General features: G+C 32.2%; 1 long non-coding RNA gene across 1 annotated transcript in view; it reads left to right on the forward strand.

The window, feature by feature from the left end:
- Nucleotides 1–2,117: 2,117 nt before the first annotated feature.
- LOC127554468 (uncharacterized) overlaps nucleotides 2,118–24,879 on the forward strand; it is a 36,369-nt gene continuing 13,607 nt past the window's right edge. Inside the window, exons 1-3 of the long non-coding RNA XR_007951994.1 lie at nucleotides 2,118–2,683; nucleotides 7,730–7,776; nucleotides 11,014–11,098. This is a non-coding gene — a long non-coding RNA (uncharacterized LOC127554468). The remainder of the gene's footprint in view (nucleotides 2,684–7,729; nucleotides 7,777–11,013; nucleotides 11,099–24,879) is intronic.

Genomic DNA, 24,879 nt, shown 5'->3' on the forward strand with positions numbered 1-24,879 from the left:
CAAACATATATTGTATCTAGGATATACTGCAACCTATTTAACATGTATAGGACTGCTTGCCATCTTGGGGAGGGGGTGGAGGAAGGGAGGGGAAAAATTGGAGCAGAAGTGAGTGCAAGGGATAATGTTGTAAAAAAATTACCCTGGCATGGGTTCTGTCAATAAAAAGTTATTTAAAAAAAAAAAAAGAAAAAAATTCTTTGAGCAAACCTAATTTAAAAGTACTTCTACCTTTTTTTTGAATCAATGTCCAAATCTCACTGAAATATGGTGTGATACAAAACTTTCACTGAGGCTGTAAAAAGAATGATCAGTTTTTCTTCATGTTTTTTCCAAAGGCAATATAATGTCATTAAGTTTTACTTGGGAATAGATATGTCACTTTGGAAAATAGTTAGTACCCCTGAGATTAACCTGAAGTATTCACTCTAACTGGTAAAAATCTAGCTGGACAGATGAAAACTGTTTTCATGTCTTTATGCACCACGAAGAACTGATAATACTGTTCAATGTACAGGTTCAATACAGAAAACTACTAACAGATAATCCATTCCGTCTAGAACTCTTGACATGGCACAAATAGACCACTTTGTTAGTTCTTTTGTTCAAGATATAGTAATTAACATTTATAAATCTTTCCATGTTTCTTTGGCACCATCGTTATAAAACTATGGCCTATTGAACTATATAATGATTCTATTCACTATCAGGTTCTTGAGATATTCACAAAGATCATTTATCATAGACAATTACATTTCTTTTTCCCTTCAATAATCCTCCTACAGGATCAGGAAGCATATTTCACTTGAGACTATTCTCTGCCCAATATTATCCTCCTTCCTAATTGCTCCTCTCCCTATCTCTACCTGTTTTCCAATTGTTATATATATATTTTTTATCTCTGTGTGTGTCTCTCTCTTTTGTGTGTGTGTTCAATATTGTTTTGTTTGATTCAGATAAAAGGGAGACTTATCTGATGTCCATTCTCTCCCACTCCTTCCTCCAAATTTTTATATTCTTATTCTTATCCACCTTAATGATTGGAAGTAATAAATTCTACCCTCTATTCTATCTTTTGCATTTCTTTTATTCTTCCTCCTCTCCTTTCTTAAAATCTTCAGAACAGAATCACCTTATTTCCAATTATTTTTAATAAAATTTCCTCCATACCCTTTAAAGTTTTTTTAATCATTATTTTAGATATCCCAAGGATACTAAAATGATCTTCCCTGACCTGTTTTTGGACAATTTGTTTTTTATATCAGGTAAATTTTTAATTTTATATATTTTTTAATACTTTGAATTTATTCTAATATTTGTTGTCTCAAGGAGTGACTGATTTCGGTTTGATCTATTCTAATTTTGGGGGAGTCCTTTATTGGAGTAAGTTTATTACTTTTTATTCAAAACTATTTATTTTCCTTCTCCTTTTTCCATAGTTTGTATCTCTTTTTCATTTTTTTAAATCTCATTTCATTTCTTTTAAATATTCTTTTGGTCCTTGTGAAAATATATTATTTCCTTTGAATCTATGCATATAATTGTTATTAAGTAATACTATCCTTGTAGGCTTTGATTTTGGGAAATCTCTGTGTCTATTAAAATCCTGTATCGAGAGCTGTATCTTTTACCATCTCTTCAGCCCTTATTGTCTAAATTGTAGCTTTGTATCAGGGCCAGATTCCATTTCCTGTGGCACTATTGAGTAAGCCTTGCTTGTTCTTAACTTAGATGACCTGCTATCCTGTGATAAATTTCATCTGCCAAGGTTTGCTCCTCTTAAATCTTTGAGATTCATTGTTGGATCTTGAGGCCACTTTATGGTGTCTCAAGTCAGACAGAGTGTGAAGTTCCCTCCTGCAATTGTTGCAGAAAGGATTTCATAATTTCCATGCAGCTCAGGTTTTTTCTTCTAAGTGGTCCGTTCTGACCAGCCAGAGCTTTTAGAGCTTTATGCTCTTGCTGCCTCCCAAAACAGGTCCCAAAACAAAGCATCTCTTTGTAAGCAATAATTCTCTGGCCTGTCCTTGATAGTGCTGGGAGCCTTCTCATTTGTCTGCTTGAATTTGAGCATTGGATTTTCTATTGTGCCCTCATTTCTATTATCTGTGGCTTTTTATGTAATTCTTGGGTGTAAGAAGTGATTTTCTATATAATTTCTTATTGGCTTTCTTGATCATCATTTGACCTGATACTATTTTTAGTTTAATATGCTAAGATAGGTGTAAGGACAGCTAGGTGGCATAGTGGATAGAATGCTAGGCCTAGAACCAGTTCAAATATGGTCTCAGTCTTTTTTACTAGCTGTGTGATTGTGAGCAAGTCATTTGACTTAGTTTACTTCAGTTTCCTCATCTGTACAATGATCTGGAGAAGGATATGGCAAAAACAATCGAATATCTTTTTACTAAGTAAACCCCAAATGGGATCACAAAGAATTGGTCATAATTGAAAATGACTGAACAATAGTAATAGGTGTGGTAAAGCTGAACTGCCTTCCTCCATTCAAGCCAACGTTTTGCCCAGAAGACTTAGTTTTAGTTTCAAATAAAACCTTTTGTCTTCCTCAAGAACTATATCAAATCATAACAAAAGACTACATAGTTTTGCTAAAGCAAAAATGAAAGAAGGAACCAAGTTGTGATCTCATTCCTGAAATCATGCCCATGGATGAAAATCTATTGTAAGTTGCTTCTTAAAGATAGGAATTTAAATATAGGAAGACATAAAGGAATATATTATGATTCTTTTATTAATATAAACTTAGTAAGTTATAAAAACCAATATAATATTTTCTAGCTATCATTTATATTTAAGAATAGTTGCATAGTCATTTAAAAATAATCATCCAAACTTCTTGATAGAACTGCTACTTCCTTTTTTCATGACAGAGCAAGAATTTAGATTCTAACTTAAATCCTTTCATTATTTCATAAAACAAAAGGTCTGTTAGTAAATTTCAGGACTCCACTTAAGTTCTACTTACATACATTATCCTATTTTTTTTTTCTGTTCTAACTCACCAAACAATGGGTTCTCACTATTATCATTTCACTTTAACTTTCCTTTCCAGTCTTAACTTCTATTATTCCCCTTTATTTTACTTAGGCAAATTACATTGCCAATTTTTCATTACCCAAAATGTCTTGTGCCCTACCACCTTCACTTGTAATATCTCTATTCTTGCAGTGCTTTTACTTACATTTTTGCCTTTTGAATTCTTAAAAATCTTTAAGATCTTGCTCAATAGACAATTTTTCCATGGAGAGTCCCTATTTCTAAACCAGAAATATTTGTATCTCCTCTAAACATTCAAAAATCCATCTATATACCAATAACTTTAACATTTGAACATGAGCTTAAGTAAAAATATTGTATTGTAATATGTAAAATTGGCTGTATATTTTTTGCTGTCTTTGGGGAAATAATTCCTTACATTATATGGGATTAAATAGATTTGACATTTTGCTTTCTCCTTATACCTAACGAGTAAAATGAATTTAAGGCTTAAATATAAACTGAGAAGTAAGACTTCTGCTAAATATTAGGCAAAATATAAAGACTTCAAAATTAGAAATTTTCATAAGCTTAATATGTTGACCTCAAAAAACTTCTTTTAACTTAATATATTTTACATTTTATTATAATTACTTGCGTACATGACATATTCCATACTAGATTATAAATTCTTTAAGAATAGAAATGCTGCTTTATTTAAATATCTTGTAGCACCTAACACTTAAAAATGTTTACTGTTTAAACATGTTTAATGAATGAATATATAAGAATATTATTTCTGACAATAGTTTTCAAATGACATCATCAATTGTAAATAGTCACAATAATTTGAGGTCAGTATACTAAGTTTTTTGAGCCAATTTTACATATTACAATGTAAAATTTTACTTAAGCTCATGTTCAAATGTTAAAGTTATTGGTAAATATTCTATTTCTAAAATGTGTATTTGAATAAATGAATTTCAGTGTGTAAAATATAACATTTATATTATTCCCTTTAATTCTCCAGTGTTCTTCATCCACTTAGTCCCATTTCTTTTTTTTTTTTTTTTTCCTTTTCCTCTTATGTGGCCATAACTAAAGAACATATTCTGTTCTGGTTTGATATGAAGTATTTTTAATTTAACATATCTAAGCATTATATTGAAGATTTCCTTATTATAATTTGTTAGTTTACCAATTCTTATAAATAATTTTTGTCTTTGTTTTTAACATTCCTTATTTTCTTCTGTGTTTAAGTATTTACACAATTCTATTTATAAAAGGCTGTGGATTTAAAAGATACAATATTTGAACAAACTCCCACTTTTTTTTCTCACCATAAGCCCTAATTTTGAATTATGATATTAAACTTTAGCACACAACAATAGTTGAATAAGAAATTTCAAGATTTCCCTGAAACATTAGTCTGAATGCTATGAAAAAGAATAAAACTTTTCAAAGCCAATTTCTGCATTTTGTACATATTTTTGTTAATACTCAGAAGTGAGTTTTTATATGTTAAATTCAATCATTTAATAACAATTAATTTTGTAAAAATAAATTGTTTTATCCTATCTTTACATGCTATCTCTAAATTTTTAGGTGTTAACTTGCACTCTGGTTTTTTAGTATGCTAATTAATTTTGATCTTCTTGACTATCCTCTTACTAATACTTCCTTCATATTTATGGCTGAATTAATAGTCTTCCTATTACTCTGATGATATTGCTTCTCTATCTAAAACTTTTCAGTGACTTCCCATTACTTACCAAATTAAGCATAAACCTTCTAAAAGTTGTCATGCCATTTATTTGAATATCTCCTTTGCTTGTATCATATTTTACCCTTTATGATTTTTAAATACTTTTTTTATCCCCTCCATTGTACTGTAAGTTGATAAATGACAGGAATTGTTTTTATTTTTATCTTTCTACTACCAAACCCTACCATATAAAAAGACATTTAATATTTGCTTTAATTATTTTTAGTGAATTACATTTATTTTAGGTATTATCAAATTAGAAAGAATTAAACTTCTAAGTATTAAAGATTATGGTAAAGATGTATGCCTTCAAATAATGGGAAAGTATCATTCTCAAAACATGAGGGAGGGGAAAAGGTAAATGATAATGAATGGTCCTGAAATATCACTTTATAAAATAGTAACTGTTGGCTTGTCTTTCCTAAAATTCATTCTCTCCTTCATGACTCCCCCAAACATGTACTACTGACCTATGCTGACAAAGTCAATAAATACCTATAAGTGCCATAACTGTAAAATGTTAAATTCTTCTTTATTCCTATAGACCACCATACTAAGAGGTATTCTTATCATTTTTTTGTAATGCAGTGTATATATTTTACTATTGAATAATGGAAAGGGTTGTAGACCTGGAGTCAACAAACTCAGATTCACATTCCAGTTTAGTCACTGATGGCTGGCACAAACTTGGCTGGACCACTTTCCCTCTAGAAATTTCCTTAAGTTTTCTCACTCGGGGAATGAAGGAATTGGTCAAGATAGTCTCCAAAATAAAACAATTCTATAGTATACTATTAAGGAAAGGATGAGGAGGAAATCTACAGCTCTGGATACCATACTCACTGATCCAGAAATTATTATAGCTAAAATTATTAGAAAGAGGACAGTAATCAGTTGTAGATTTAAACTTCATTAATGAATACTTCAAAAATGGGATACCCCAGGGTCAGACTTTATAAGTTTTGAATTTGTTTTTTTATCAAGCCTCTACATTTCCACTTAATAGTGCATACCATTCTCAGTATAAGAGAACTAGAAACTTTGTCAAAAAGTTGCTTGATGAACATAAAAAGGGAATTACAGTCTTGTGATATAGTTTACAAAGATCAAGATAGAAGAGAAAGAGGAATCAAAATAGTAGAATAACAAAAAAGTAATACAATATGCCACCTCTCCCCCATGTATCCCTCCAAACACATGTGAAAATGCACTAACATGAATCCTAAGGGAAAATCCAGAATAAATCATGGTGAATCATTTCTCTAGTCAAGATTGGCACAGGGAGACAGAGTGAGACAGAGTCAGTTCAGGAGTGAACTGGACCAGAAGTTGGGAGAGGTTGTGAACATGGGCAAGAGAAGGTCTCAGATAGGATACTACCAAACCTGTGATGGGGTACGTTGAGATCACTATCCTGTTCTAGGCCACAGATGCAGGATAGATTAAGAAAATAACCTGATCTGGGAGCAGTGTTCCCATAGGGAGGCCCTGGATGGTGTACCAAGAAAGATAGAAGTTTGGAAGCAGATAAGGTTGATATGACTCAAGATCTATAATTTTGTTTCACTAACTAGCCCAGTCTCCAGAGAAATAGCAGTTATCTCAGACCAAAGGGAAGACTATATTAATTAAGACATAATTATCATTATAAACAGAACTTTCCAGTTATCTGAGTGAGGTTCAGTCTAGCAGCATGCTAGAATAAGCATGTTACTCAGATCTAAATGCAGGACAGGAACTTGTATTAATCAGACCAGGGGTTCAGCAATCAGGCTTTGCTGACTCGCCTGGGTGCACTGAAAATTTGGAGGTGCTCAGTCTGTCTCAGATCTTGCAACATTACAATACTCAATACCCCAAGAAAACAGTAATAGGACCAGGCCAGGCCTTCCTTACAGAAATGTAGTTGAGCTCAGATTTAATATCAAGTCTGAAGTCAGGAAGTTGTTTAGAAAAATGAGCAAACAAAGAAAAAAATCTCATCATATGATAGTGTCAAGGAAGTTAAAGAAATATTTGCAAAACTAAAAAATGACTACAAAACATCTACAAGCAAAACCTGAAGAAATATACTGATGAGGCACAAATTCCATTAGAATTCCTGGATGAGATGAAGTGTCTAAAAAAGAATGAAAAATGTTTTCATAAATGAAATGAGAGCACATTTATAAATGAAATGAGAGTACAAAATCAAGAGACAGGAAAAAAAAACTTTAAAATATCTTAAAGCAAAAACAAATGACTTAGAAAATATATCGAAGAAGAAAAAATATAAGAATCATTAGCCTGCTTGAATTCTGGGGGGAGAGAGAAAGAGTCTGAGAGAGATAGAGAGACAGAGACATACACACACACACAGAAACAGAGACAGAGGGACAGGGACAGAGACAGAGACAGAGACAGCCAGAGACACAGAGAGAGGGAGGGAGGTCATATCTCAAGAACTCTTAAATGAAAACTAACCAGATATCTTGGAATCATAGTACAAAGTGGAAACCAAAAAATCCATGTCACCACCTGAAAGAAATCCCTAAATGAGAACTTATAGGAATATTATAATCAAAGTTCAAAACTCCCAGGTCAAAGGAAAAAAATGCTATCATTAGAAAAGAGCTAAGTGCTAAGGAGTGAGAGTTAGGATCACACAAAATTAAGCAGTACCATTAGAAAGAAGCTGAGAATTGGGAATATAATATTCCAGAAGGCAAAGGATATGTGATTATAGTCAAGAATAATTTACCCAGTAAAAGATTACCCAGTGAAACTGAAGATATCTATTTATCTATATCTATCTATCTTATCTATCTATCTATCTATCTATCTATCTATCTATCTAATCAGGGTAATAAGAGGGTAAGAGGAAAAGGGAGATAGTAGGAGGAAGTAGAAGCATAGATTAAGTGAGGAATTAGTCATAAGCACAATAAAAACTAATGTAAAAACTAATTAATTGTTCTTTTTTTGAAGTGGAAGAGAATGGGAAACTAAGGAGGAGAATGGTTGAACAAGTTATGGTATGTAAATGTGATGGATACTATTGTGCTGTAAGAAATAAGGATGGTTTCAGTGAAATCTGGGGAAACATGTATGAAATGATGCAGAATTAAGTATATAGAGCCAGAATAAAAGAACAATTTTGAAAGAATTAGGAACTTTTAATAGTGTAATGAAAACTATGATTGAAAAGAATTAGTGACAAAATATATTGCCTATACCTTCTGATGCGAGAGAAGAACTCAGAATGCATGCAGAATGAGATTTTATTTTTTGTACATGGCCAGTGTGGAAATTTGTCTTGTTGAGACTATACATTTTTGTACATAGTTGATGCCTAATAAATGGGTTTTTTTCCCCCTCCTTTCTCCCTCTCTCTCCCTCCCTCCTTTCCTTTCTCTGTGAATGTGGACAAAAAACTGTTCAGTGCCCATAGGCAACTCTTATATATTTCTGATTAGCTTTAGAAGATAGAATTTTAAAAACAAAAATTCCCTACACAAATGAAATCAGAAGTCAAGAATTTTAAAAACTGAATAAAACTGAACCATAAAATATCTCTTATCATTAGCAGAAAAGTATTCCAACAAAATGAGTTTTATAAATAACTACAGCTTATTGCAAGTGAAAAAACTTCTAGAAAATTTTCTATACTGTATTATTTATTTCTTTATTGACTTTGATGTAATTAAAATAATTTAAACTTTTATTAGAAATTGTCATCATTATGAAGAGCCATTATCCTCTACATTGCAGTTTTGTGTCTTTTTTTTCTTTCAGTCTTCTCTCTCCATGCCAAGTTATTCATCATCCCTTGTCTAATGCTTTGCCCCTTTCAAGTTGTTGTGTATTACCACAAATTAGTTATATGATTATGTGGTTATCTAGAAAACCAAATAGAAACTTCTTAAGAATTATATGTTAAATAAGAGCTTTTTTTTTTAACTGAAGGCCTAGGAAAAAATATTTGAAACAGAGATAAGAACAAGCAGGTTTTAATGCAGATGCTGACAGCAATGCTAACCCTAACCCTTTTATTTATTTCCAGTTTAGGGATTTATCATGAATTGTCCAGGTCAGTGGAATTTGCCTACAATTATTTGCTCATCAAATCTAACTTTTTTGATTTCAAATACTCCAGATATAATACATCAGGGCAATTTTTCCTTTCATTGACATTTCCTTGATAAAGCACTTATGAGAGCTTTTTCTAAATATTAAAATCAGAGTTATTAGCTGTGGAAATTTTGATAACTTTATAGCTACCAGTAAACATCTAGTGGTTCAGATCTTGACTTTGGTTTTGGATATGGAGAAACATAATGGAATTGGTCCCACTTTACAGTGTGACAGCATTTTTAGCCTCTAAATTCCTCTTGATTTATGGAAAACCTGAATCAGATGATCCCAAATATATTTATATTTGTGAGTATGTTCTTTTGTGAATATTAATTTTAATACATATGAAATAAAACTCATTATCTTCCAGGGTAATTCAGTTTTAAAATCATAGAGCCACCCTTCCTGCTTCTTTCTCCTTAAGCCCTCATACTTTATCAGTCACTAGCCTTGTCACTCATACCTTTTCACTTTTAGTCTGTCAATTTCTCTATATTCAAATAGCATTATTTTAGTTCAAACCCTCATTGTCTTTCATTTGGGACTACTGCAATAGCCTCTTAATTGGCGTCTCTTCTTCCAGTCTCTCTCCTCTCTAATCTATCCCCTCTTCATAGCTATCAGATTGCTATTCCTAAAATATATGTTTCACCATGTCACCCTTTCTGCCTTACTAAAAAAACAAAAACAAAAACAAAAGCCAAAAAACCCCAAAACATTTCCATGTTCCCACCTACTTTCCTTAGGTGAAACATACTTTTACATTTAGTCTGTATTATTTACATTTCCCCATCAATTTCTTAAGTCAGAAAATCAACAAAATAATAAACCAAGCTCTGGTTTATAATGTTTGCCCATTTCTGAAGTATAATGCTCACAGTGAAAATAATAATAGTCTTTTCAGGATTAGTAAGAGTTGGTTTCAACAAACCTCTGTGCACTTTATATTCCAGTCATCCTGACCTTATAGTTTATTATATATTACATTTATTAAATATTTATTTACATAGTTTTATTATATAGTTTGGCAATATAATTTATAAGTTAAAATTCATGAATCAATTTTCTTCACAAAGAACACTCTATCTCATGTCTTTGTCCTTTTACACAAGTGGTCCCCCATTTCTACTTTCTTCTCATTTCTACTTTATAAAATCCTTAACTTCCTTCAAAGCATAATTTAAGTGTCACTTCCTCCATGAGGCTTTTCTTCAACCTCCCAGATATTCTTTTTACTTGTTAAATATGCTCTTTGAACACATACTTTTTATATATCCTCTACCCTGGTAGAATATAAGCTTATTGAGGACAGAAAATGTTTCATTTTTTTATTTGAATTGAATTTTATAGGTTATAGTTTTTTAGTTTTTATAGTTTTATAGGTTATAAAGTTTTTATAGGTTATAAAGAATATTTCCTCACAATGGTTATGATTATCTCATTTTATAGATAAGGAAACAGATCCAGCATGGTTAAATTATTTGAACAGGATCATACAGTTGCAATGAGCACCAAAACAAGGACATTGGTGTTTTGACTACAAGCCATATTCTTTTTACTATACCATACTCCATCTCTAGATATCTTTCTCAAGGACTTTTGACAATTTCAGGGTGCTTAGTCAGCTCTGTTCTTGATCTTCTAGGAAGTTCTTCAAATAGGGTTTTATGTTAATTGTTATGCTATACTTGAGGGAGGATGACTGCCTAAAATAGATAAGGACCTAGTACAGTGCCATGTGGACACTTAATAAATGTTAGTTGATGATGAAATGTTGATGATAGAACTATAGCTATTATGTAACTATATCTGTTTCATTCCAATGGAGTGTGAACCACGTGTGATGTCATTAATTTTAATACAACTGGACTGATTATTATGTAATAGACAATTGGAGTTAAGGATCTTTCCAAAATCCTGGGAGCAACAACAATTTTGAAATAACTGTCAAGGTTCTGGAACTCCTGATAGTGTCAAGTGATTTAATCAGGTTGAGGAATAGTATGATGGGGTGATGTCACTTACTGCATTTTCCCTGAGGGATTTAGTAGTGATAATAAAAATGAAAGCATAGACTCTCTCAAAACTATTTATCTGAAGACTTTACTTGAATTCTTTCATCTTTTTTTTTTTTTTAGGAAAAAATGTCCTAGATCTTAGATCCTGCAAAACTGTCATACTGAAGACCCGAGTTTTCATGTATCCTAATGCTACAAAGATCAAGTAAGCTGTACTGTTTTGTGGCCTAAAGCCACGCTGTGATTCTGGGAGCACATAGTTGGCAACACTATAGTGGTAGTCTGTCCAAAAGGACTGTGGCCAGGATCTTGCCAGCAGTAAGCAGTGAGATGTCTTGATAGTTGCTTCAGTGAGCCTTATTGCTTTAAGTAATAAAAATAACCAAGGACTTTAGTTAGATTAAAGTTTCACCAGTAGCAGAAATAGCTAATTCTCCAAAATATTGATTTTTTCCATTGTTTAAATTATCTTTGCTATAGATGTTTTGTTATTTATTACTGACCTTCCCTCTCCTATAAACCATCCACTGTGACTTCTCATTAAGCCCAGTGATATGTAGACAAATTCAATTCATGTATGTGACATGAAAAATGTCAAAAAAAGTTCTAAAATCTATATAAAATAATTTGGATTCCAAATGAAATATTTTTTAAGAAACAAAGATGCTTAAATTTGTCTGTGTAGATATTGGCTAATTTTCTTACAGCTTATCTGTAATGCAATAACAAATTGTTCTTTATTTTAAATGGGAGAATTAGAGACATCTATAGCTATGCAAAAAAGCCAAAAAAACCCAAACTATTAATTTGCTCTCTTATCTTTGACTATTGTGAACATGAATCCTTAATTGATTGGAGTATGTTAATAATGAGGTCATGGGTTCAATTCCTCACACAGGCCATTTAGCTTCATTCTTTGGTTACAGACTACACCCCTAATCTAAGCCAATTGTTTTAAACATGTATCAAAGTACATTAAAAAAAAAAAAAAAAACATTAAATGCCTATGAAAAGTCAGGCACTGTGCTAAGGACTGAGGAAACAATAAAAATAAAGAAATGCATGACATTGGTCATAGGACAAGAAAATGTACATAGCATGAATATCATATTTTAAAAACCTTACATATATCAATTGGTCAGTAGCAATAATGTTTGTGTTAAAAAGATACTTTTTCAACAACTATAGGAGCTATAAAAAGTATAAACAAGATCTCCTATGCCTAATTCTCCCACTTGTATCTAGAAAGTTACTAAGTCTTATACAGCTAGTGGCAAGGCATTTCTCTTAACTTCACAAGTAGCACAGGAATGGTCCCCCTGGGAAATGCAAGCAGTTATGCAAGTGAGAGGGACTTCTGCTTTCATACAGTCACTTTTCAGCTCTTTGAGTCTCTTAGCTAATATTTTGTTGAAAGTATATGGCTAGCATTATGCTCAGCAGTATGGTACTTCATAAGACCATTATACTTGAGAATAGAACATAAAAATATCTTTACTTATCTTCACTTCCATATAAAACTAAAGATGAACAGACTTTATGACAAATCTCCTCTTGTCCTCAATCAACCATTTATGAAACACATGACCAACAGGACAGCTAGCTGGCATAGTGAATAGAACATCAGGCCTAGAACTAGGAAAACCTGAGTTCAAATTTGTCCTTAAATATTTATGAACTATGTGACCCCTGGGCAATTCACAACCTCAGTCTCCACATTGGTAAAATGAGCTGGAGAAGGAAATGGCAAACTAATGCAATATCTTTGCCAAGAAAATTCCAAATGGGGTCATGAAGATTTAGACATGATTGAATGACTAATGAATAACACAAAGTAAAAGACAGACCCTTGCCCTTAAAGAGCTCATTATATCTAATGGGGGAGAAAATAAATAAAAGTATAGAAAAATGGGAAATAATTAACAGACAGAGGGCACTAGGAATAAGAGGGGTTGGAAAAGACTACCTGCAGAATAAAAGATTTTAGTTGGGATTTAAAGGAAGTCAGAGAGATCAGTAGGTGGAGTTGAGGAGGCTGAGAATTCCAAGCATGGAGGAGATCCAGGGAAAATGCAAGTTGCAGTGATGTTGCAAAGGTGAGATTTTTCTTGGCAATAGATAGGATATAAGGGGTAAAAAATAGATAGTAAAACTGAGGGACCAAAAGGGTAGTGTTGCCCTCTGCAGTAAAAGAGAAGGTGGGAATGGGGCAGCCGGTATTAAGGGGAAAGATAAAGTGATTTGTTCTTTTATCATAAGAAGAGAGTCAGTACACTCACCGAATGTCATCTCATACTTTTCAGAAATGAGTGGGATGTAGGAAAATGCATATATTAATGGATGCTGGATGGTGTTGTGAAATGGTTTAACCATTCTGGAGAACAATTTGGAATGATACCCAAAGGAGTATAGAAATATGCATACTCTTTGACCCAGTAATCATATTACTGGGTGAATATTTCAGAAACATCAAAGAAAAAATATTTATAGCAGCTTTTTTTATAGTGATAAAGAATTGGAAACTACGGGGATACCTGGTAGGGGAAAAAGCTTTTAAAATTGTGGTATATGATTGTAATGGAATATTACTGCTGTAAGAAATGATGAACAGATAGATTTGAGAAAAACTTGGAAAGATTATATGAACTGATGTATGCAAATGAACAGAACCAGGAGAACATTATACACAGTAATAGCAATATTGTTTGATGAAAAACTGTGAATGACAACTATTCTCAGCATTACCATGATCCAAAACAATCCAAAATACTATTCCCTCCAGAGAAAGATCTGTTATTGATTGATTATAGACTAAAGCATGCTATTTTTACCTTCTTTCATTTTTTCTTTTATTTTTCTTTTATAAAATGACTAATATGGAAATGCTTTATATGATTGCACATATATAATCTAAGGAATTGCTTGCCCTCTCAGGGAGGGGGGTGGTAAGGGAAGGTGGAAAGGATAAAATTTGGAACTCAAAACTTTAAATAAAAATCCTTAAAAATTGAAAAAAAATGATGAGAGGGTTTTAAGAAAACCTTTGAAGACTTCTATGAATTGATGCAAAATGAAGTGAGCAGAACCAGACCATTGTACACAGTAACAGCAATATTGTAACAATAATCAACTGAGAAAGCTTTAGAAAATCTGATCATTACAATGATCCAAGACAATTCAGAAGGACTCATGATGAAAATAGCTATTTCCAGAGAGAGAACTGATGTTTTAGTGAAAAGTGAAATATAATTTTCTTTATTTTTCTTGCTTTTTAAATATGACATGACTAATAGAGAAATGTTTTGCATGACTTAACGTATATAATATAGGTATCATCTCAGTGGGTGGGGAAGGGGTTTATGGAAGGGAGAAAATTTGAAACTCAAAAAAAATTAAAGTTAAGATAAATTTTTAAAAGAGAAAATTAGGCTCAAGTATTTCAATTTCTGATTAGTAATCTAAAATGTAAAAAGATAAAATAACTAAAAACTACATCGTGTTACTAACTTATAGTTGGACTAATGATACTTAATAGCAATGTCCTTTCTGAAAGGCACTTCAGAATGCATTTGAATGTCTGAGAAACTACATTTAAAACAGAAAGAACTTGAGAAATGGGCACTCCTAGACTGAATAATAAATTTTAGAGCAGAAAGTATCCCTAGAGGTCATCTAGTTCAACAACCTTATACTGCAGATGAGGTAACTGAGGCCCAATGATCTTACCCAAGGAAGTAAAAAGTGGAGTCAAGATACCAATTACAATTACATTCTCTGATGTCAAACCTACAGTATTTTCTACTATATTATGTGGTCTTTCTCCCTTTCTTTAAAAACAATACCTGTTTTGGGAAAATGTAGTGTAGTTTGAAGTATAATGTCTATTTGATGAAATTTAGTAATAGCTTTGTATTCTTTAATCTTCCACATTTTGTTAAAGGATAAAGCATTTAAATATAAAAAACGATGTTATAAATTATTGAATATACAGCTTTTAAAAAGCATTGTAGTGTCAACTTTGGTGAAGGAAGTAATTTATTCAATGGACAGGCTTGTTCTTGGCTATAATACCAGCATACTTGAATCCTATTTAAGAAGGATAACTGGTAAGGGTTAGGACACAGTTGAAGGAATTGGCCAACAAGCATTTTAAAGCATTCAGTATTTCTAGACACTGTGCTAGGCAGTGGGGATACATAAAAAGGGGAAAAACACCACATAATCTACCCAATCCTTGTCCTCAGTTTACATTTTAATGGGAGAGACAACATGGAAATAGCAGAATTATAAGATGCAATACAATGTAAAAGGACAATAATTTCAGATAGAAGGCACTAATATTTGGGGGGATGGGGTAGGATGAGACTGGGAAGGTCTATTGAAGAAAGGGGGATTTAAGTGAGTCCAAAGAAATAGTGCAAAACTAGAATTGGGAGTTGGAATATCATGTGTGAAGAACACCTAGGAGAAAGCCACTGTGAGTGGACCACAAAATACATGGAAGTATAAGTAGGAAAGGACATATTGTCAAATGTTAAGTAGAACATTTTATATTTGATTTTAAAGTTAATATGAAACCCTTGGAGTTTATTGGTAGAGGTATGGAGGTGGGGATGGGAAGGAATATCGTATGATCATACCTGTCCTTTAGGAAAATCACATTTGACTGAATGGAAGATGAATTGTAATAGGGAAGAGATTTGAGACAGGCAGACCAAGCAGTAGGTATTGCAATAATCAGACCTGAGGGAATGAGAGCCTTTACCAGGATAGTGGCTGTACCAGAGGAGAGAAGGAGGCATTTATGAGAGATGCTATGAAAGTGGAAATGATAATTCATGTGCCCAAGAGAATTTGGATATTCTCAATGGTAAGGTATGAAAGAGATAAGTTTTGTTTTGGACATCTTTGTCCAAACTATCTCATTACTTACTTTTAACTGAAGTAGGGCTGAATAAATCCATCATCCCACCTGTGCATTTTCTCTACCCCTAACTATAGTTTTGATATTTACTGATCCCAGCAATCTACTTGGCAAAGTACATGGTTTCAAATCCCAAACAGTTCTTTAGTGACTGAGATAGGGTCTCCATTTCATTTGCTAATGCCTTCCCTGGTGCTTTATTATACACTCAGGAAAAGCCCACGTGGCACAGTTAATAATCAAGCATGGTCCAGTTAGTCCTTGGGGCCTCTGCCAAGATGCCAACACAGTTACAAATCAATTCTGCAGTTCTCTCCTTTTTGTGTGGACACGTGTCAAATAGGAACTAAACTGAGCCCACCACTTCATTACACAAATGACACTGAACACCTGTCAGAGAGTGATGATTTTCACTCACTACTGACCTGGGATGGATTTTAACAGGTGACAGGTTTTGCATCATGTTACCAATTCCCTGAGGCACTCACTCCTCCCAATCCTAAATATTTTTGGCATGATTTATATGTTCTTTAACTTCCTCTATAACGTAATTCATAGGTGTGCCAATTTCAGTACAATTCTTGAAATATGAGACTTTTTAGGGTTCAGCATTCAATTTTGGAAATCTTAGAAGATAATAATTATGGAATGAATAAAGAACACTGGAGGAACATTGAGAAAAAGAGCTAGTAGAGTTTCTGTACATTTCACAACATTTAGAAGAATTTACCCTAGGATTAATGATAATCTTTAAAACACATAAACTATGTACCAGTAAATCTCAATAGGAATATACATTGCAGACCAGTCTTTTGCAATAGAAATTTAAATTTCTAAACCCTATGATTCTAAAATTACTGAATGAACTTCTTTATTCCACCTACTTTTGTATTTTGGAACAATAAATTCTCCATTATGCAGTGACAGAATTGGTAAATATGCTGTCTTGGTTAATAAACTATTCTAGTTAATAGATTAGCTATGTAACAAACATAGATAATTAATTCTCAAAGAACATAGTAAAATAAAATTAAAACATGTAATTAATATAATTTAGTATTTTTTGATGTTTCAGAAGATGTCATAGTTTTGCAATGACTCATGATTATTATTGTGAGTCCAAATTGTCACTATTACAAGTATATTAAAGTACAAGCAAATAAAAATTCTTATTTGTTAAAATGCCAAATAAATCAACTCTGACTGATTTCTATGTCAATGTATTTGCCAGTTTCTAAAGTACATGAGGGTTTTAGGAGCCTCACTTTAGGTAAGGATCTTTTTAAAACTAATCTCTGTTAAGAATGCCAAAAAACTATGATATATATGTGTGTGTGTATATATATATACACATACATACATACATACATACATACATATATATATATATATATATATATATATATAATTCTTCATTAATAAAAATTCCAGGCTCATAACTATATAGAGTACAAATTTGGCATACCTCATGAAAAGTCTTGTTTTCCTAAGTTAGTGTGAAAAATTCAGAAGTGTGATTACTTTCCACAAAAACAATTAAAACATTTTCTAGAGATCTCTTATCTTGAAATCTCAAGTTTAAACTCCTTTGTAACATTGTTAAAGGCACTTTGCATTATAGCTATTTGTGTACCATCTTATCATCTTTATTAGGTTATAAATTCCTTGATGCCAAGGACGAGCAATTCTACATTACTGAATAATCTGAATAATTACTGAATAATCAGGTAATGTAAAGAACTCAGGCATACACCATTCATTTTGATAGACAAACAGCTGACCTTGCCTATTAGTATGTATATCTGGGGCAGACTGTACAGAATAGGAGAATAGAATGTTGAATAGGAGAAGGAAGGCTGGATGGTCTTTTGGAAATTATAAAATTCCTTTAGTCATCCCAAGATACCCAGAAAAGTAAAGTACTGTACTTTTAATGCCAATATTTTACTGGTATAGAATGGCAGCTAGAAATGAGATACAGTTGTCTTAGATGAATTAAAAAATGGATATTATCAGAAAGGCAATAAGAAACTCTGAAGAACAGAAATGAAAGATATTATCAAGAAACTGTCTAAAAAAAGATGATGGTGTGGGAATGACAGATACTAAGTAGCCAGAATGTATCAATGATACCTTTCAGAAGAAAGTTGAAGATCTTTTAGTATGTTGTTTTGAAATTGTGAGAGAATCACATAAGATAGGTAGATAAGAATGAAATGTGACATTTGGAGGAAATTAATCAATGAAATCACAAATAAATTTGAATACTCCTTTATAATATAGAGTTCTTTTTACTAAATCTGCTTTTGAATGATCTACTTAATGTTTATTCAAACAGCCTCTTTTCCTAAAGTCACTGAAGTTTAACATCTTCCTAATCTGTGATAATAGCTAGATTCTAGGGAGTTAAAGGAATTTACTCTGGAGTGTGGATCTACACCCATTCTCTGATATACAAATTATAAAGTGCCCTTTGCATAAATGTGAAAAACATTTTGTAAATCTTGTAAAACAGCCAAAAGAAAGATCAAAGACAACTAGTAATGGGAATAAAATCTTCTTTGTTTTCTAAATCTTATAAATGTATTAATTTGTTTTGAAAACTTTGCATAGAACAGTGGAAAGAGTTACAGGCTCTATGTTTGAATTTCCCTCTTGCTCTGCCATGTGATCCTAGTAAGTCATTTCAACTCAGTTTCCTCATATATAAAAGAAGATTAGATTGGATGCCCACTGAGGTGCCTTCCAACTCTTACTCTGTGATATTCTGAATATCTAAATAGCCAAAATTACATATGTTACATATCTGCGTTTAAATTAGTGAAATCTCATACCTTAAAAAATAAGATAATTTTCAAGTGTCATTTTACAATGATAATCAATCATAGATAGCTATCATTTACTAAAGACTTAAATGCCCACCATTCTGCTAGGCACTGTGCTCAATACAAAGCATATTACTTGAGAGGAAATAAGATATGCAGAACTTGCAATAGGTAAAGAACAATACAAAGGAATATATTATTAAGGAAAAATTATTCAGCATATTTGAAATACAATGGGAATCAAAAGAGAGGAAAAAGTTAAGATCATTAGTTAAAGATGTTAATCAAGAAAAGCTTTAAGAAGTTCTTGAGTTCTACAAGGCCTATATTTCAAAGAGATCAAAGGAAAAGAAAAAAAAGACATAAAAGTACAAAAATACTTATGGTATTTGAGGGGGAATTGGCAAAATAGTAGAAATGAAAAGGATTCCTATTATTGACAGAATGGCTGAACAAATTATGGTGTTTTTATATAATGGAATATATTGTGCTGTAAAAAATTATGAAAGTTTCCCTAAACTTGAGAAAACTTGTATGAACTGATGCAGAATGAAGAGAACAAAATAAGAGTAACTTTGCAAAAACAAACAACTTGGAAAGATTTAAGAATTCTGATCAATAAAAAACAAATAATTTTAGAGGTGCAATTAGAAAAATACCTTCTGACAAAGAGGTGATGGACACAGGATAAACAATGTGACAATTTGGGGACATAGCCAACATAGGATTTTGTTTTGTTTGACCATGCATATTTGTTACAGGGGATTTGATTTTTTTTTTTCCAACATGGGGGGGGGCAGATAGGAGAGAGAATAGATATTTATTCATTTTTAAAAATCCAAAATTTTAAAGAGAAGTAAATTGGTTTTGAACTTGGCCTTGAAAGTGTAGGATGTGGGGGAAAGTATGTAAATTAAATAGCAGAAATAGTATAATCAAAAACATTGCCCCAACCACAAGATTATGAGATGATTAATTTTGATGGATGTGGCTTTCTTCAGCAATGAGATAATTCAAACCAATTCCAATTGTTTAGTGATACAATCTACACCCAGAAAGGGGACTGTGGGAACTGAGTATGGTAACATGGCATTTTCACTCTTTTTGTTGTTGACTTGCATTTTATTTTGCTTCTCTTTTTTTCTGGTTTGATTTGATTTTTTTTTTTTTTGTGGCAAGATAATTTGTACAAATATGTATGCATATATTGGATTTAACAAAAATTTCTACCATGTTTAGCACATATTAGACTACTTGCCATCATGGGGAAGGCATGGGGGAAGGGAGGGAAAATTGGAACACAAGGTTTTGCAAGGGTTAATGTTGAAGAATTGTCAGTGCATATGTTTTGGGAAATAAAAAGCTTTACTAAAGAAAAAAATATCGCCCCTATCAAGTAAATTTATTTCCAAGTTACTTAATTTATAAAATAAGAATAATATGTTAAAACATGGCTTATGAAACATACTTTGGAAAAAATTTTGAGTGTTATATCAAGATGATGCAAAACCAAAATAGTAGACTTGAAAAAAAGTTTGTTGTGTAAACTGGGAAACAAATTTTACATCCAAGGGTTCTGATAAAGGCCTCATTTCTAAGAGATATAGAGAATTGACTTAAATTTATAATAATATAAGCCATTCTCCAATTGTCAAAGTATATAAACAATTTTCAGATGAAGAAATTGAAATCATTTCTACTCATGCGAAAAAATGCTCTAAATCACTATTGGTCAGATAAATGCAAATTAAGATAACTCTGAACTACCACTACATACTTCTCAGATTAGCTAAAATGACAGGAAAAGATAATGATGAATGTGGGAGGCGATGTGGGAAAATTGGGATGCCAACAAATTGTTGGTGGAGTTGTGAACTGATTCAACCATTCTGGAGAGCAATATAGCAATATATTGAAAGGGCTATCAAACTGTGCATACTTTTGATTCAGTAGTGTTACTACTAGGCTTATATCCCAAAGAGATCTTAAAGGAGGGAAAGAGACGCATATGTGCAAAAATGTTTGTGGCAGCCCTTTTTGTAATGGTAAGGAACTGGCAACTGCCCATCAGTTGGACAAAGACTGAATAAATTATGGTATATGATTGTTATGGATTATGGTTTTATAAGAAATAATCATCAGGATGATTTCAAAAAGGCCTGGAGAGAATTATATGAACTGATGCTAAGTGAAGTGAGAAGAACCACGAGAACATTGTATACAGCAACAAGATTATGTGATGATCAATTCTGATGGACATGGCTCTTCAACAGTGAGATGATTCAGGCCAGTTCCAATAGTCTTGTGATGGAGAGAGTCATCTGCATCCAGAGAGAGGACTGTGGGGACTGAGTGTGGATCACGACATAGTATTTTCACTTTTTTTGTTATTTGCATTTTGTTTTCTTTCTCATTTTTGTTCCTTTTTGATCTGATTTTTCTTGTTCAGCATGATAATTGTGAAAATGTATACAGGATTGCACATTTGATGTATATTGCCATCTGGGGGAGAAAGTGGGAAGAAGGGAGAGAAAAAAAACTGGAACAGGATTTTGCGAGGGTAAATGTTCAGATCTATGCATGTATTTTGAAAATAAAAAGCTTTAAAGAAAAAAAAAAAGGAAAAAAAATTTATTGTTTCTACAACATATATATTGCAGTCTATGACAATTGGCTCTTTTTACAATGTTGTATAAAAAGCACCAAGCAAGAAACCATTCTAATTTCATTCATCCTTCATGATGATTCTATGCATTTCACACAGCTGAATTATATAGTTACAAATTTTAAGGGTTATGATTTCCTCTGAAGCTCCTAAATCCTATTACTATTTATGAGAGTTCCATATACACATTGAAAGGAGATACAACCCTTTATCTTTTATGTTACTAACCAAAAATATTAGAATATATCAAGCTGCTATAAAGGTTATACTAGATTTTGAATGCTACATTTGACAGGCTTATAAACAAGATTTACTTTTAAAAATAGGAATTTTTAAAAATAATTAGCCTAATGGGAACAGGTAGTTGATGTAGTAGATAAAGCCCCAGCCCTGAAGTCAAGAGGACCTGAGTTCAAAATTGGCCTTAGAAATTTAATAATTTCTGGCTGTGTGACCCCGGGCAAGTCACTTTTAACCCCAATTGCCTCAGGGGGAAAAAGAATTAGCCTAATATTTTTCATATTTTTTAACACTGATAAAATCAGTTAAGAGGTAAAAGTAAATTTGTAGTTATTCCTTTCTATGCACAAACTCCAAACAAATACGTTCAGAACGCATGAAATTTGATAGAGAAACTAGCTGGCTGAAATCTCCACTCAAGACTGACCTCCAATAAACATTTCACATATATATGATTCCTACTTACTTTAATAAGAAGTGATGAATGCATATCCTTTGGCATGTGGGGTGAGCACAAGGGTTAGAGAAGAAGGAAATATTATTCTCTTAAGTGAGTTAATTTTAACAAGTGGTATTAAGTATAATGTTAAAACACATACCATACCTTTTGCTATTTAGAAGATTGAATGCTCTATTTTTATGTTATAAAGCCTCATTCTCTATCTACTCATATAAAACTTTTGAATTTTCAAAGGGGTCATTCAATAAAAATTGTTTTGAAAGATATTAACATATTAACAATTTGTATGCCAATAATTAATGTAAAATATGATAATATTTATAAGATAAATAAGAGGGTCGGGCAAATTTCCTATTTGAAAACACTAGGGATTAGAAGGAAACAGTTGTCACTATAATTCAGACTTTTCAATAATTCATAGCAGTATTTTCCCTAGTTATTCTAAATTAATTAAATTGTATTTTATGTAAGGCCCTCTGAATATATGCAACAATGATATCAGAAGCCCTCACAGAAACCCCTATCTTTGGGTCTATGAAAGAGCTGGAATTAGCTAGATAACAATTTTGTGATAACAAATTCAAATTTTTCATTAGTTCCATTAAGAGTTCCACATGCTACTGAAGCCTTCCTTCTTCAAAGTATCATATGCACCAAAATTAGGCTCTCTTTTCTTTCTTTTGAAGAAAAAACGCCATTCACTGAAGTTGAACTTAACTAGGTGTTAATTTAATTGAAACAACTAACACTAACATCTGAATGACTGATAGATTCAATCCTTTTAGGAAGTATTTCCTCCCCAGGGAGGAATTTAGAATCCAAGTGAATTTCTACTTGGTGGAATGCATGGGATATATATATGTATGTATAGTAGTAGTTTTACTTGTGCTCCTTGCTAACCTCAGGCAATATTGGCTTTCACTAATCCACTAGATGGTAAAAAACGTGGAATCAGCATTGTTGAATAACATGAAGTAGAAATACCATCTATCTACCATTTATTGCCATTCAAAATGCTTTAGACATAGTTAAAAACCCAAGTATTTAAAACTAGATATGATAAATCCACAAATACATGCATCCCAGACCTTCTCTTGTATAATATTATTATGCATTGATAGCAATGATTTTTATTGAGAAAGTAATTTCCAATTCAACATTTAACTAATGTAAGGTCAAGAAACTAAATTTTATTCAATATTAATAGATCATCTATATAGGTGGATTCTTTTTTTTTTTTTTTTTTTTTTTAACAAGCCTACAATCTAATGACCCCCAGGGGTAGTTTTAGTGGTCCATTATGACACAAAAGTCAATGTTTGTTGGCTTCTTCCCCCTATCAGAACCAGATTGACTCCAGGTAAGATATGGACTATTTTAATCAGTTTGAGTGAATTCTTTAGAAAATTATTTGCTTCCTTGGAGTTTCTCTACAGTGAAAGGCAGCCAAACTTATATCTAGCCTCTTTGACTAGACAGTAAATAAATGGAGGCTTGGGTTTGGAGGCAGAGGACCTGGGTTCAAATGTTAATTCTGATATTTATGACCTGTAAGACTTTAAGCAAATTTCTTTGACATCACTTTCTTCATTTTTAGCTCTACATCTGTTGCCATGAGCATTAATACAAATGATGACTTTTATCATTCTCCTAGAATAATATGATGGGTTGAAAAGATATACCCATAGTCTCAGGAAAACAGAATAAAGACCACAGCAATCAAGTCTCCCCTCCTCATTCTTTGACTTCTTTACATAAGGCATTTGCATTTAGAAGAATAGGTCAGAGGTATAAAGTACATGGTAAGAGCTTAATAAATCCTTTATCCATTCATTTTTCTATATGCTGTGATGTATCTAAGTTCCCTGAAAAGCAAACAGTATATATAGTATTAAAAGAATGGAAAAATGGATGCAAGAAATGTTATCCTTATTGCTCTACATATATTCTATTTACTTGGATAAAGTTTTAAAATACTTGAATAGTGAATACACACTTTATTTTTAAACCTTAAAACACTTTAAAATTTATCATTATTATTAATTTATGTGTGTCAGCTTAACTTAATCAACCATGGGCTCTGTTCTCACCTAAGGATCTCTCCTAGTGATCTTATCTACTCTCATGAGTTCAGAAATTATTTTTGTATCAACCATTTTCATAACTACACATACAGACTACATTTCTCTTCTAAATTCAACTCCTCCATTACCAGCTAACTGCTAGACATCTTTATAAGCTTTTCGAATTCACTGCATCTAAAATAGAACTTCCATTCTTTTCTCTCTGAAACACCCTCTTCACACATACCTTAAGAGTACTACTACCCATTCTAATCATCTATGGTTCAACTTAGAAGTCAGTCTTGATTCTTCAATTCTCAGAATAAATAAAATTTGGTCAAATTTTATTTATTCTATCTGTATAATAGCTATCATTTATCTCTTAAGCTATCTCTTAAGTTATATAATTATCTAATTACTCTCCTTGCCTCTAGTTTTTCCCCTCCCCAATTCATCACTTATATGTAGCTGCTAAATATATAGTCCTAAAGTATAGATCTTAATTTTTTATTCTTCTGCTCAATTCCCCACTTTCTCTACATTAAAAACATAGACTGCTTTATTTAGAATTTAAAATCCTTCAAAATCTAGCTCTAATATATCTTGCTAGAATGGTTCCACATAATTCTCTCTCTCATGCACTCTACATTTAAGCCAAATTGGCCTATTTGACGATCTTAGAATGAGATATACTATCTCCTACCTCCTTACACAGTTTCTCCCCTTTGCCTGGAATGTTTGCTCTGCTCATCTCTACCTCTTGGAATTCAGTTTTCTTTAAGGATCAACTCAAATGCTACTTCCTACAT

The sequence above is a fragment of the Antechinus flavipes genome, chromosome 3, assembly GCF_016432865.1.
Source record: "Antechinus flavipes isolate AdamAnt ecotype Samford, QLD, Australia chromosome 3, AdamAnt_v2, whole genome shotgun sequence".
Taxonomy (NCBI): domain Eukaryota; kingdom Metazoa; phylum Chordata; class Mammalia; order Dasyuromorphia; family Dasyuridae; genus Antechinus; species Antechinus flavipes.